Genomic DNA, 16,938 nt, shown 5'->3' on the forward strand with positions numbered 1-16,938 from the left:
AGATTTTAACCTTGTAGTCGAAAAAGTAAATAGCTAAAGATGTATATCAGATTGGTGCCCTGTGCAAAGACTAGGAAAATCTACTTTGCAATTGGTTGATGGGTGACCTTGAATAAATCTACATGTAATTGGTTGTGGACAGAACACCAGTAATATATGTAGCTGACTTGTGATAACAAAAGATCAGTTCACAGTCACTCTGATAAATGAATTAGAGAAGGAGTGATCTGAGATGCTACATAAGCCAACAACAGAATTGAAAAGGCACATGATTGATCAACATCTTCCACCATTGGAGTGTTTCTAACTTCCATTGGAGTGTTTCTAACAACACTCCAATTACCTGTTCCTAAGATAAATATAATACTTGATATCACTCTTTAGTGAACTACCTGTTGTCAGAGGCGCCCCTAGGTAATTTTTAATGGTAAGCAAACAGTATTTTGCCCCCCCCCCCCAACCAATCATTGATATATATTTTCTGTTCATTGTGGGAGTTCTGTGTGCCATATTTGGTTCAATTCCATCATTGGTGGAGTACAGAATGCTCTTTGATTGTAGGTGAACTATACATCCCAGTAACTACAACTCACATATGTCAAGGTCTATTTTCCCCCAAGAGCGCCTCAAGAGTGCCCCTGGGCAAAATCAACTATACTGCAAATGCTTACTTTGCATAATGGATTGCCGAGGCTCCCTCCAGACTGCTAGGGCTGTTGTGAGCCGAGGGGGCGCTCCTCAAGTGGCGGTCGAGGGGCATTTACAGAGGCGCCTCTGTGCCCTTGGCAAAAAAAAAGTGTACTGCGACCGCTTACTTTGCGTAATGGACGAGCCGCCCCTGCCTGTTGTGAAAAATATATGACAAATGCCTGTTTTGATATATAAGGATTTTAAGGATGCCTGTGGAATTGTATGGTTTTCTCTATGGAAACCTGTTTTAATATATAGATTTAATATTGTGAGGATTGTTTAATTCCTTATCAATGTAAGTCTACATGGCTGTCTCTTGATATTTTCCCCCTAAATTAATGTGATATTCCGTTTTGATGGCAGGTATTTGATTCCTCATATAGAATAGTTAATCACGTGCCCAGAATCCACAAGGGGAAAGGAAATGTTTGCTGATGTTTTGACAATATAAATAAATGGCTTGAATTATTTTACAAAGCAACATGTTGGCTTCTAATGCTTACATTTACTGAAGCAAAATGTTGATGCTATGCCTGCATGTTAGGAAAATTCTATTGTCTTATGAATTCAGCAACAAGTGAAATATTTTTTCATGCATTCTGGAAGCTCCCATTTGGAAAATACTGGTAAGTGCTGATTTAAACATTACTACCAGTTCTAGAAACTTGGTTGCCTCGTACCTCTGGAAATACTGCCTCATTTACATACTGAAGGAAACATATGACGGCCACTTAGAAAAGCAATTCTGTTTTACTTTCTCTTTTTTCTTTTTTGTTCTTCTTCTAAATTATGGTGGAGATTCCAGTCATGCAAGGTATATAAAAAGCACAAACGATCTCATAAAGGCCCAGCACAATTTCCCCTTTCTAATATATTTTCAAAATGATTCTTTTCTTTTTAAGAAAAAGCTTCTTTGTCTTACCTGAATCAAAGGTAAATATATAACAATAAAATAGGCATTAGTATCCTTGTCAAAAATTGCAATCATATCTCCTTTTCAGGTGAAACACATGCAATCTGCCCTGAGGCTCAAGTAAGCAAGGCCACAATTGCCTATAATGTTTGGCAGAAAAGACAAGAGAAATTTATCTAAGGTGACACAATCTATATTGCACTGGCAAAAGCGCACAATGGAGCCACTCTGAATATTTTAGATAATACCTTGCTGTAATTGATAGCATTAAAACCGTCTGTCTCCTTCACTATTCTAGGACAATGATAAAAAAGAATAAGAAAAGATAGCAAGGCAATGCTTCGACATCCATCTTGAACCACCTAGAGATTTTGTTTCATGAATGAAGGCCCTTACCAATGAAAGAAAAAAAAAACTGTGCTCCAAGCTTCATTCTCCTCTGTAATGGAGATAAGTTTGCATTTCATGATAAATCCTTGTCATTTCCCTAATTTCAAAAGCTGTTTGCAACTAAAACACGACCAATTTAATTCCTGTTAGCTATCTTCGTTGTGAGAAGACATAGAGAATAATTGAAACAAAGGACTGGCTCATCTGCATTTAACTCCAGTCCCATCTACCAGTGGCTTTAAACCTACTCACTGCAACTCCCAAGGGGCTTTCCAAAGAGAATACATCTCTCCACAGGAAGAAAAGAGTGCCCAATTTGTTATATACATGGAGAGGACCACTATGGCCACACACACAAGTATTCTTCTCAGATGTTCCTACTGAAATCCCTGCATATGTGAAACACAATGAGTACATGATTGGGTAGAAAATGGACAAGATCAATTCAAGGGAATGCCAGAGGAACACTAAATTCAGGGAAACATTAAGACTAAGTGTGTATATAAGCATAACTTGTTACACTAAGTCCTTGCAGGACCAAATATATGTGTGTTGAAGAAAAACCTTATTGTGTTTTATTATCATATACAGCCGGAAATGTAGGTCAACCAGCAAGCTTAGGTGTAGCCCAGGGGGCTATATCTGTTTGAGTTTTCTTGAATACATTCTGGAGTACCAGCATGGAGTTCCAGCAGGAGATGCTGAAGGAGAGCTTCTGGGGAGCCTTTTCTCTGAGGAGACTCATGGACAAAGGCTTTGCTCTGGGGAGCAGTTCAGAGAAGCTAATCTGAAGGAGGCTATGGTGAAATAGCTATTCACTTCAAGGTTTATTTTGATATCTCATTTGCTGTATGATGAAGATGCCTTATTATGTGTTTCTTACAAAGACTGTGTAAAGTTTGTTGCACTGCTTGCATTTGTATGCAACATTGCCAGTTTATGTTTTTATCTGTACTGAGTAAGAGTAAAGATTTTTTTTTCTGTTCACTTTTACTCTAGTCTGTGAGTCTTTTGCATTTGAGCTGTGGGCACTGGGGCACTGGGCAAAACACATTGCTGCGTAACATAACTATGATGAGAAGAGGTCATATTACACATCAAAGAAGCAAGATATGTCCGCTATAGTGCTTCTTTGACACAGAATTAACAGTGGGTGCATCTACACTAGAGAATTAACTGATATAACTCAATGCTAAGGAATAATGGAAGTTCTCATTTTACAATCATTTCCAGAATAATGCACCCATTATGAAAGGAACTAAAGCCATGATTAGGTTGACTGGTCATATATGCAAGTGTGTCCATAATAAAAAAATATTTTTGCACTGTCATAGAATTGTGTGTCTTGTGTACATCAAGCAATAATGATACTGATTGTTCCAGATTGTTTCATAACACAATGTAGGAAAGTCAAAGGAGAGTAAATATGTCTGCAAAACATACCATCTTAGAACTGAGGTTTGAAAGGAAATGTAAGTTAAAGTAATTATCTATATAAATAAAAATGTAATTTTCGTTTGTGGTATTCACAGAACTCAAAAACTACTGGGGGAATTGACACCAAATTTGGACACAACACACCTAACAACCCAATGTATGTTCTTCACTAAAAAAAATTAATTTTGTCATTTGGGAGTTGTAGTTGCTGGGATTTATAGTTAACCTACAATCAAAGAGCATTCTGAACCCTACCAACGATGGAATTCAAGCAAACTTGGCACACAGTTCTCCCATGACCAACAGAAAATACTGGAAGGGTTTGATGGGCAGTGTCCTTTGGTTTTGGAGTTGTAGTTCACCTACATCCAGAGATCACTGTGGACTCAATGATAGATCTCGACCAAACTCTACACGAATACTCGATATGCTCAAATATGAACACTGGTGGAGTTTGGGGAAAATAAAATATTGATATTTGGGAGTTGTAGTTGCTGGGATTTATAGTTCACCTACAATCACAGAGCATTCTGAACCCCACCAACGATAGAATTGGGCCAAACCTGCCACACAGAACTCCCATGTGGGCCACAGCAACGTGTGGCAGGGGACGGCTAGTAGCTCAATATTGGTGGGGTAAGATGTTCTCAGTTGAACCAGGGGCAGTTTGAGAAGTTTGAAACTAAAAGTAAGAGGGAGCTTCCCATTTCTGTGAAAGCAGGAGCTGAGCAAAGCCATGGTTAATGGTAAAGGGTTTTTTTAAAAAAAATCCAATATATGTATATGTGTGTGTGCGCGCGTGTGTGTATTTGAACCAAATGTTCTAGACAAAGTATGTAGATAATCTGTACAGATCCACTTTCAAGAAACAACTTGATAATGTACACAATGTTATCCAATTGATTCAACAGTGCTCCACATCTCCATGAATTTGTGCTTATAAATAAGAAATAATTTGCATTAGAGCCCAACTGTGGATATAGCCTGAAACATCCATGTCCAGTAACAACCTAAGTATTCTAAATAATGTATCACTCAAAATCACATCACTAATTTTACAGATAAGAATATTTAATATACAATGCGAGTCACCCAAAAGGAGTGAAATATGGAAATAAAGATAAAAGTAGGAAAGATCCTTATGACTTCTGTGATGTTGCATTACTGGGCAACGTTTATATCAAATGATATGTGCATGAGACTGAACAATAGTTTTATGAGTTGCCTCTTCAGAGCTTTCTATTTCTGGACATTTTATATGATTCTGAATACCTCAGCTTTTCAAGGGGAACAAAAATATGCCAAGGTGCCTTTACTTATAAAGGCAGTGACTCTCAGCTCGGCTAGCAGTCTACGGGGAGAAAAACCTTCATGATACATTTAGATAGCTGAGCTATTTCTCTTACCCTTGCCCCTTCGTTGTGTAAATGCACGTGACTGGAACAGCAAGATCCTGCTCCAGAGTTTGACACTTAATGCAATTGTGAAACTCAAGTCCTGAGGGGACAAAAGATGCAAACAGCTTGCCCCAAGAGACCAAGAGTTTACAATCATAAGGAAGCTCTCTCGGCTGTAGCTAATATAACTTGGTTCAGGGAGCAAGTCCCTGGCTTCCTGCTAAAATAGTTTTTACTATCAAGCAACAGACTACTATGTACTGCCACAAAATGAAATGACTGGGTCAGTCTCAGTTATAAAATGCTTTGTGTTACAATGAAAGCCACTGCAGCTGAGTTTTAAAGTTCTTTCAAATCAAATAGCAAACATCCAAATATATATTTCATCTAAAAATATAGAGAATGCAGAAATTGCCATTTGGGTTGATCTACGAGCAAGGTGAAGCAATCTTCTATCCATCACCACTTATTTCACACATTTTAAGACAACTGCTCTCAGAATCTCTGGACTAGGATACCCAATTAAAATGTTGGGACTTTTCCAATGTGTGAATTCTTGGACTCCAGTTTTCCTGGTTTCAAGTGGTAAAATTTAGTGCTTTGGTCAGTAATTTGGAATAGCAATAGCGATCTGAATCTACTAGCATGCCATTAAAGTGGATAAGACTGATACGTTGATATTCATTACAAACTTTCTTTACCTCTAAGTATGAAACCCGCAAGTCTGAAATCTGAAATACTTCAAAATCAGAAATTGTTCACTAGGGTAGTTGAGATAATGACATATATTGCTTTTGCTTTATTCAAGGTACACAAAAATATTAGAAATATTATATAAAATTACTTTCAGGCTTTGTTTGTAAGTTATATATGTTGACAGTTCATATCATATAACACCATGTACATCTCACTAACAGAATGTTTTCTTCTCATGATTCACCTGTCCTGCTACATCCCCACTACCTACTACAGTATAATGGGTTCTCTTCTGTGCCACCATGCTGGCAGTAACATGCCATCTGAGAGTAGGATTTTTCTTCCTCTTTTCCAAGGTGGTTACATTGCATTTCTTTCATCTATACCTTCAGTGGCTTTTTATATGCTAGAATTAAACAATATTGCCAACAATAACCATAAATGTACACTGGGTATGAAGTAGTGCAGGAAAGTGAGGGTAATTTACAGAAGACTACTTGTGGGGCCATGAATTGGAGAACAGACACAATTGCTTTACTGAAGAAAGGTGTGATATCAAAGATGCTCACCTCAGTATGTAACCATTGTCTACACTGTGACTATTGCAGAAGAGGTTGGTGTGATAAAGTTCTAAAGTCTTTTGGAAATACATAGAAATGGGTACCCAAGCATTTCATGCTACCTCAAGATTTAATCTTCCTCTATCCCAGCTCACCTTGAGATATATCTTCCCACCTATAAACCCAGAAAAGCACATAAGTTATTTGAGGTCTGATATACATATGCCTCAAGATCTAGCAAACCTAGGCCTATCATACCACTCAGGTGGTTTAGGAGCTGTGAATTTTAATTGTTTTCTTATCTGAAAATGCAAATTTCACAGGACACGTGTTCCCTTCTCCTTCTGTGTTTTCTCACAATTTTGGTTTATTGGTCTTGAGGTGGGAGAGACATACTTTAAGATTTTTAAAACAAAAATAGAATATTATCATGATGCCAATGAGAGGGTCTGAGTTCACATCAGACAGGCCCATACATCTAGAAGAGAACTAGCTGAAAATAGTCTGGATATGGAGGGACTATACCTCAAGATTGGGCATGCCTCTCATCAGAATTATCTAGACTTGGTCAATAAGCCCCTCAGCTAAAAGAATTTAAGGCAGCAGGGTAGTAAACAAAGGACCTATAAGCTACTGTTAGCTCCAGAAAAAATAATTTTGGGCATGATGTTACATAAATGGCATTACAAGCCAATCTCATAGGTGTATAAAACTTTGATCACAGAATTGTATAACATGTATGACATAAATGACTTGAAGACCCTAATTCCATATTCCAAAGAATCAAGTATTTATATTCCAAATATTTACAATGAACTTATTTTCCACACGAGTAAGCGGTTCTCAACCTAGTACATCCAGCCTGGTCTTAAATATATCAAAGACAGCATTCCCATTTTATCTCCCTCTGGCTTTCTCATCTCAAAATATGAAGACAAACCCATGGAGCTCATTCCGATAGCAGGCAAAACAGTTCCACAAATGAGCTGAGCAGTAGGTGCACAGCATCCCAGAGACACGCACATATACCCACACACTAGCCCTCCTTATAGCCACTCCATTAGTACAACCAGTCCTCCACCCAGGAGGGCAAGAATGTGTTTCTCTTGCTTTATTTTGCACATAGCAGGAGCCTGGTTGCAGCAGGGATGTGAAGCACAATAGATTTCAAGCATTTTCGGTACAGCTAATTGTAATTCTCCAAGGCCTCCTGTCCAAAAGAGAGCACAAAGAAAGTGCTTATGCAACCTATCATTAGCTCCATGGATCAATATCATTTAGGAAATACAAAACAACTTTAGTTGTTTAAAGACAGGAAGTACCAGGAGGTGTCCCCTCTTTGTGTTGACAGCAAATCCTAGTATTGATCTGTCTACAGTGTAACTGTGCAGAAATTTGGAGAAAGCAGAAGGACCTGCTGGGAATATAAATAGAGCCACTCTACCAGCTGGCTCTGTGTTTGGTTCCTGTAAAGCAGCCTTGGGTATGGCAGTATGTATCCAAACTAAATGATACATCCCTTTGCTGTTGGAAATACACACACACACACACACACACACACACACACAAAGCAAGCTGCAAACAATTCACTCACAGCATCTTTTCCCTGGTATTTTCAAAGAATCTTCTCTTCCTAAATATTTTATGGTGCATTCTCACAAATATTAACAATGCCTCTGCACTTCAGAATCAAATTTGAAGGGGTAACCACATATATGCAATTCTGACAACATGACAATGAGATGCTGACTTTTATTGATACCTTATTGTATTTCTGGATTTCCAAAATAAGCAGTAGTCCTTTAAAAGCACTGCAAAATTACTTCTAGAGCATTGGTTGAGGCTCAATAATGCCTATGTCTACATGAGACACATAGCAATGGATTAAAACTATAGGAAATTGTATTCTACTTGAACATGAAGATGAACATTCTGATAGTAATGGCTGTTTTACAATGGAATACGCAGCCTCATATTGCACTGGAGTCTCTTTATCTGGAGATTTTAAAACTGAAGCTGGATGGGCATCTGTCAGGAGGACTTGGGTGGTGTGTTCCTTCAAGGCAATCGTTGGACTGGATGGCCTTGTTGTTTCTTCCAATTCTTTGATTCTATGGAAAGTTTGTTCATTGCATTATGCTTTACCTGTACAGATATAACATTTTTTCTAACCAATTTACAATATTCTATTTGATTTGGCATTAAATGTGATTACGGGGTTCCTTACAAATGATAGGTCCACAGTCACTGTTAAATAGTGTATTGAAAGCCAAAACTTGCTTCTTTTGGGATCATGTAAGAAGCTCTGTTGCTTTTTATGAACAAAGGATCAGAAGACTTCATCATACATTAATTATATTATAAACAGGCTTGAATAAAAAGATTCACATGGACAAAATACTTTCCAGGAGTAAAGGAGAAAATGGAGACTGAGGAGAAGACTTGTTCCTTTCATTTTCCAAGTGTCTTTAGAGTTTTCTAACAGTCGTCAGTCAACCCTTCTAATATTGCAACCAGAACTAAATCTCCCCTTTGGCTGCAACAAGGCTAAGTATTCTCAACTGACTGGAAATATGAAAGTAACCTTCCTGAGGGTCAGATAGCCTGATTGTAATCGGTATTCACATTGGTTTCCATCAACTGGCCTATGAGACTTCCCCCTCCCCAACACCACAGCTGGTTTTTTTTTTTTGGGGGGGGGGGGTCAGTGGATTTGCATTAAACCTGCCACAAGAGTGCATGCAAAGAGAATCCTTACAATCATGCCCTGGGATACATTCTCAAAATAAATGTTTGCAAGAAAAGGAAACATTTGCATTGGTTTCTAAAAGAAGTGATGTTTCCCGTAACCTCAAGGCTAAGAAACATTTCTGAACCATTTTACAACCAGTATCTATCACTGATCACTCAAACTGTTGAAAGCCTATTTGCTTGCAAAGGCATGACCCAAAGAAGCTTGCCATAGGCAGCTATTTCGTTAGATGGATAAAAAGTTGAATGCCACCCCACACAAACATAACGCTGGCTATTATATATAGCACAAGAGTGACTATGCAAAGGGTGGAATTACCTCCACATCTTTGAATTTCTTAAAGAGTGTTTAACTTTGAATACAAGGAAAGCCTTCTAGGATCAAACCATCAGTCTAACTGGTCCTATTTGGCAGCAGATGTACCTCAGATGCACAGCTACACACAGGATCAGCTGATGGATGAAATATAAGATGAAGAAATAATAAGAGCCAGAATAAAGTAATAAAGCTCCGATTACTCTACATCCCACCATCTCTACCTGGTGCTCCAAGCTGCGAACAAAGCTTTTCCCCTCACTTCCAATGCATCCACACAGCAGAGAGACTGGAATGAGAGGCTGGACAGCTTCGGTGACTTATTCCTGCTATTTAGTGATTGCAACACACAGACTCTTGTGAAAATGTGGGGGCTTATTTGAAGGAAAAAGTCCCCAAATGCTGAACAGCAAATGTGATTGGAATGAGGCTTCTGTGTTTTAAAACACAAAAACAAAAGCTGCACTAGCCTGGAACTTTTTTCTGGCCGAAAAACCTTTTGAAAACCCTCTGGCCACCACCAAACTTAAAAGCACTGATAAGCCCTTGGTTTACTTGAGGTATCTTAGGCAAGAGTGTGTTGGAATTAGCACTCAGGCTTGTGTTCTGAGGTAACACTAAAAGATTGTTCTTTAAATTATACGCTGCCACCATAGACTCTTGTTTGCTGCATGAAACTGCTTTTAAAACTTCATCCACAGAGGCACACGTGAGGCAGATGTTGTGAACAACAAAACAATGATGTTTATTTAAGAGAACTGGAACAATTCAGGTATAAAGCTTAGCTGTTTCATAGTATTGACTTAAAAGTGTGTGGTTACTTTAAGCAGTTCAGACTTAGTTACACAGGAACACTTCTCTCTCTCCCCACAGAATTTACTGACAGGATTGCCCCTCTGAAAGTAATTCTAAACACCAGCACAGATAGTCCTATCCTGGATCTATCTCTTCACTCCACCAGCTATCTCTCTAATAGCTGTAATAATCCTCCCACTAGCTATCTCTTCTAGCCAACTGATGAACTTCTTGGGCCTACTTTTTCCTAGGCTTTTCCTAGTCTAACAGGTAGGGAATTCACTACACCTCTCAACAAACTATTCCCATTTAGGCATCTGTTGTTAAGTCATAGATCATCCCTTTTTTGTATTTTAGTCTCTGTTAAGAACTATCTCTAAATTACATTGGAATCCATAATTTAATCATGAGTTACACAAAGCACTTTCTTTTGTCTGCTGAGTCATTTTATTGGACTGCAAATAATAATATTGTATGATGAAAAATATAGTGGGTATATTCTCTATGCCATACATTTTATAAACTTCTATTATCCCCTTGATTACCTTAGTAAACTTAAAAGTCATACATACACACTGATTTGGGAGACGTAGTAAAGACATTCTTATGACAGAAATACTAAAACATATCTGGATATTGTGAGACACAAACATTTTGATTTCGTCGTGTATCTTCAATTACTATGGTGACCATATCACAGGGGTTTCTTGGCAATATTTATTCATAAGGGGTTTGCCTTTGGCTTCGTCTGAGAGTATGTGACTTGACAAAAGTCACCCAGTGGGCTTAATAGAAGAAAAATTCAAACTCTTTTCTTCAGGATAGTAATCCCAGCGCTACACCATACTGGTGTAGTGGTGTACATTTTTTTCATAGTGTGAATCCGAACTATAGTCATATTGATCAAAGTCTTTGCCTACTGAAGAGCCTACTGAAGATCCATTGAAGATGGAGTAGTATAGCTGAAGATGAAGTAGTATGGAAGTAAGTAAGGCAGACTACAAAGCTAGGCAGCAAAGGGAAATTGCAATGAGAATTTATGAGCCAAATTGGTACAAAGGTCAGCGAAGTTCTGGGTTTGCCAGATGTTGCAAGCCTTGATTCTTATCAGCATGTGAACAGGACAACAAAAGATAAGAGAGAAGGGAAAAAAATAAAGTTCAGGGCAATATGGATGCAAAAAATGTCATTGGTTGGTATAAATAGTGTATTTTGCTGGACAGAAATGGCAAGTGGTACAGAAGTTGCCGAAAATCCCTGGGGCTACTAAAAGAGGTGTCTTTACTGTGATTTAAACTGAATATGAAAAATGGAAAAGGTACACCGACTCTAGGACATTTTATAAATACTAATCTGCATCAACAGTTTTCAGGGAGAGTCAATGCCAAGTGATAACTGCTATTTTAATGTGAATTTAACCTCGCCGCTATTCTCCTGTCCATTTATATCTACACACACTGAGAGAGAGAGAGAGAGAGAGAGAGAGAGAGAGAGAGAGAGTTGAGTTTAAAACAATTTCTATGCATAATAGAGAAGAGGAAATCTAGACCTTTAAATTCATTCTGGATCTAAAACACCTCCCCCCCCCCCCCCAGATAAAATGTATTACATTTTTCAGTGAGTGCCGACTGCATAGAATGATAAAGCTAATAAAAATGACTTTAAAGGTGCATTAAATTTGGGTTTGGGAAGACTCTTATATTTGCAGCATAAATGCTAATAAAATTATAAATCTGCTATTAACATTTTATATTCCTATCAAGTGATCAAGATTTTTAAAAGGCACTTTAACGAGGGACATATGACAAACTGCAAGAGCACTGAAACAAGAATAAGGCTATTTCCATCTTTCCAATGGGGGAAAAAAAAACACTCCTGCAAGACTATTTCAAGGTACAGAATGCTCAATGTTTACTATGAGGAAAGGTCTCATATTAATGGGTTTTTTGTGCCTTAAGTGATTACGTTATCAAGAGATTCTACTCTATGGCCTATACTCTATAAATATCATTGCTGGCTATTGTGCTTCAGATCAACTTCACTGTATACTAATCATAGTGTTTCCTTGAGACAGTGTGACTTGGCCAAGGTCACCTAGCAGGTGTCCATGTTTGAGCAGGGATTTGAATCCCGGTCTCCCGGCATCCTAATTCGACACCATAACTCCTACACCATACTTAACAAAAATTTTATGTCAGCATGAGCAATATAGGAAAGCCCACTAATTATGATTATGAAATTTGTCTGTTGTATTCAACATACTTATTCTTTTCTCTAAAGTTAAAAAGAATGAACATCTAATTGCAGCCTAGAGGAGCAACATCAAACAGCTAATTTTTTCAGACAGTAATGCTTATCTCCAAATGAATTTAATTATGTACACGCTAAGATATATTTCAGAGTGAGCGTGGCATACTGGTTTGAGCATTGGACTACGACTAGGGTTTGAATCCCTGCTTGGCCATAAACACTCACTGGTTGACCTTGGAGGAGCCATACTCACAGCATCAGAACATCCTGTGATTTGCCTTAGAGTTGCCATAAACTGGAAGCAACTTGAAAGGACACAAGAACTAAATATATTTCAGACTTTGTCATTTCACCAACCCTGGTATTAAATTTTCTCCACCCCCTGTTCTCCTCTGTGAAGGGGGAAGAAACCTACCTCCTTTTGCAAATCTAGTAATGATTTTTTAAAGCAAAGTTTGGAAAACTTACGTGTTCACTGCTACTTCCAGAATAAGACAGGCATGCTGGATGGGGGAATGCTGAAAGTTGGTAAGGGGAATCTTTTCACATTTTGAAATTATAACATTTTGATTCTACTTTAACTGTCACTATGGTATACTCCTAGCTAGAATTTGCTGTTTGGTCAGAAGTATCAGCTCAGGATCCCAAAGCCCTCCCCCCCCCCCCCATAGGATGGAAACATATTTGGGGAATTGTAGCAACACAATTGGCTGATTTTAAAGTAACTCAAATAACCAGAAAATTATCACTTAAGGGAAAGGTAGTGGCTGGCCCTATGCCTTACAATGTGATGGAGCAGATATACAGACAGCCTACAGACAGTAGCAGGATTTGGTCAAAGCACAGGATATGGCTATATTTTAAAAAGTAGGTTTAAAAGAGTAGTCCTTTCCAGACTAGTTTGAGGACGTTTTGTGCCAGTTAAAGTGGGGAAATTATAAATTGTGAATGATGCGAATGCATTTTAACTTAAGTAGAGGAACATTCCAAAGAAGTAGTTAAAGCACTCCAAAATGCTTGCATGATTTTGTCTTCAACAGGAGACTTAAAAACATAAGTTACACTTCTATGTAAGTAAAAATCAAAATGCATATTTTATATCAATTCATGTAGTCTGTATAATGTGTGCTAATATCGTCATCGTAGTTACTGATCAACAGAAAACACAAACTTATGAGCATCTGCCCTTATACATGAAAAATATTTTAGATTTTTCTTTTTCAAAAACCCAAACAAACCTCACTTTGAGAATTATAGTTAAATTTATGGTATTTATAACATCATAGCTTCCATGCAAGGATGGTGAGTGAAGGAAAGTCCTCACTCCAGATGCACAATAGCTATTTGAGTAAAATAAGATGGTGAAATAGCTTCAGCATTATACTCTTGAGACCAGGAATCAAATTCCTGCTCAGCCAAAGAAACCCACTGGATAGAAGTCATATTCTCTCAGATGCAGTGAAAGGCAATAGTGACCAATGACTAGGTTACCATGAATCAGAAATTACTTGAATGCACACAGCAAGGAATATCCTCATAGCCAATTCCCTCTTTTCGTGACTTGTATAGTAACAGTTCCTATCTTTGCAATTACTTTGCTAATGAGCTGCCTTCTTTAGCATGAGCCGACCTCTCCCAAGTGGCTTAGAGCCCTTCCACACAGCCATATAACTAAGAATATCAAGGCAGATAATTCCCAATATCTGCTTTGAACTGGGTTATCTGAGTCCACATTGGCATGCAATCCAGTTCAATGTGGATTTTATATAGCTATGTAGAAGGACCATAGAAGGTTTTCTTATCCCTGTGAATGCAGCATTTTCTCAAATGAAGCAGAGAGTGTTTGAGGACCAGGTCATTCATAGGGATACCAATATGCTTGATTATAAAGCTATTGTCCTCCCAACCCTGTTATACTCCTGCAAAATGTGGACCATCTACAGACATCAAATACAACTTCTGGAATGATTTCATCAGTGTTGCCTCTGAAAAATCCTGCAAATCTCTTGGGAAGACAGACAGACAAACTTCAGTGTTCTGGAAGAAGCAAAGACCACTGGCACTGAAGTGATGATCCTTCACCATCAACTTTGCTGGATTGGCTACATTGTCAAAATGTCTGATCACTGTCTCACAAAGCAGTTACTCTCAACTCAGGAACAGAAATGGAAAGTTGGTGAAGAGTAAAACAGATCTAAAGATGTGCTTAAAGCCAGTCTTAAAAACTGTGGCATACACAACAAGAACTGGGAAGCCCTGGCCCTTGAGCATTCTAACTGGAGGTCAGCTGTTACCAACAGTGCAGTGGAATTAGGCACAATTGGAGGCTGAAAGGGAGGAACATGTCAAAAGGAAGGCATGTTAAGGCAACCCTTGTCAGGACCACCTTCAATCTGAAAATCAATGTCCTCAATGCAAAAGAACATGCAGGTCAAGAACAGGTCTCTACAGTCACCTACGGACCCATCACCAAGACCCTATACATGGAAGGCAATCATACTTGGACACGAGGGAACACCGATGGTGATGAATTAACTTGACTATTTCATCAGCCAAAGGCAGGCCAATACTTCTCATTGAAATCCTGGTAAGTTTATGTTGGTTAAAATTTTTCTTCGATTTAAATATTATATTGTTCTTTCTTTTTTCCCCCACTACAAATAAGATATGTACAGTTTGCATAGGAATTCATTCATTTTTTTTCTCCAAAGTATAGTCCAACCCCACAAAAGTCTAAGGAATCGTGTACCAGCCCTCAGTTTAAAAAGTCTGAGGACCCCATTCTGGGCAGTCAGCACAGCTAATAGTGAGGAAACTTGGAAAGTGAAGTTCACAAACATCTGGGAAGCACCCTGCACTGAGCCATGGAAGTGGCAACCTTTTCAATTCACAAATCTTCTGAATAATTAAAGTACTACTTGGATGGATTTCAATAATTCAGGAATAGATGCTACACTTTTTGTATGAGTCCAAAGCACTTCTTCGAAAGAGATGCTCTATTTAAAATAGAACAGTGTTTTACTCTGTTAACAGATTGAGCAATTTAGCAAATCCAAGGTAATATTTTAATACTGCCCATATCCTCTCGCTACACAGATGTGAATATAATTAACTCTTTCCATTTTTGGCTGAGGAAATGCAAGAACTGGAGTATTTCAGAGTTGTCTACTTCCACCTAAACTTTCCGATATTTCTGCTTTTGACTTTCAAGGTCAATCCTCCATTTCTGAGGAAGACATCTGTAATTTTTTTTTAAAAAAAGAGTGAGATTAAAAGGAGAACAGGGTGCCTTTTGTTCTGATATGTCACAAAATTAAAAAGAAACCACTTGAAATTAGGAATAAAACATTTAATGTGATACTGGAAATTGCCCAAAAGTAGTCCAGGACAACAGACACATTATGTGATTATTATTTTTTGTAAACTTGAGAACTACAGCACTTTCATCTGGAAAATACCTTAAAGAAAATTTAAAAATATATAGTTTCCAAACTCTGGAAAAAATAAACCTAAAAAGTCACTGGAGAAATTCTATAAGAATTGTTTTGGCTTTACCTGCTGCAGGAAACTTAAAACACTTATGTTATGTTTTTCCACAAGTAAGAATGTCACCTTTTTAAAAGTGTATCTCATATGGATTTTACAAGTTGTTTTATTAGTTTTCCTACTTTAAAGATCAGGTCCCAGATTTTCAGTATGTGAATCACATATCTTTCTAAAAGCGTTCCAGTATTTGGAACATTGGGTTCACAATGTATGCTACATTGACAACCTGGCCATTCTCAGCAACTGGCAACCCAAAAGTTCACAACAGCGACCACAAAAAGTTATATCTTGTATCAAGGTCATGACTTCATTTCATAGATACCACACAACTGAAATATAAGGTTGCTTTTTTCTTTTTGAAATATTAAGGAAAGAAAAAAGGTCACCTAAGACTTCTGCCTTCACTTGTCAAAATATTTAATTACCTTATATCAGTTGATTAGTTGATAATAAAGAGAAAAATTAATCAAATACAGCCTGTGTCATATTACCTTAAAATCCATAAAAATCAATGAGCTGTACGGCTTTATTCCTTCCAACAGATGAAGATCTCACTAAGTAGGATATTAAAAGATCCTTAGGAGAATATGGGAGAAAGTAAGTAGTTCACCAGCATTGCTCTTACATACTAAACTCCATTCAACATTCTTCCTTTCCAGTTTGAGAAACCTGAGGCCAACTGACTAAGATTTGCTAATTGAAGACACAATTCTGCCAAAGGTAACAACATCTGACCTATTACTATTCCCAACTATGGTACAAATGCTGCAGAGTGAGATAGAAATAATATGGTTGACGTGAGCTTGGAAAGTTACATTTTGCATTATAGCTGGGGAAAAAGAACAAGCTCATTGTGGTTTTGCTTTGATACTGATGGGATGCATATAATAATGTGAGAAAGTAACCTAATTTTCTCCAAATGTTTCATTTAATTGCTTCAGCACAAGACCATAGAAATGTCTTAAATTAAATAATCTCAAAATCTCAAAGACAGCATTTAAGCCTTTCCCAGTTAATACAAAAAATGTAACATAGCCTTTGTTATCTGTTGCATGAGAAATGCAAAAACACAAAAACACACACCATCTTACTTATTGTTCCAAAAATGTCACACTACAGGTCACAAACTCTATGGTACTGCTGATGTGGCAGATTTAAGGTTACTTCCAATCAGAATTGGAGATAGGAAGTAACCAA

General features: G+C 37.8%; 1 protein-coding gene across 5 annotated transcripts in view; it reads right to left on the reverse strand.

The window, feature by feature from the left end:
* The window catches only part of ERBB4 (erb-b2 receptor tyrosine kinase 4), a 1,155,234-nt gene that overhangs the window by 822,348 nt on the left and 315,948 nt on the right, over window positions 1-16,938 (reverse strand). The window lies entirely within an intron of this gene.

This window comes from Anolis sagrei, chromosome 1, assembly GCF_037176765.1.
Source record: "Anolis sagrei isolate rAnoSag1 chromosome 1, rAnoSag1.mat, whole genome shotgun sequence".
NCBI classification, from domain to species: domain Eukaryota; kingdom Metazoa; phylum Chordata; class Lepidosauria; order Squamata; family Dactyloidae; genus Anolis; species Anolis sagrei.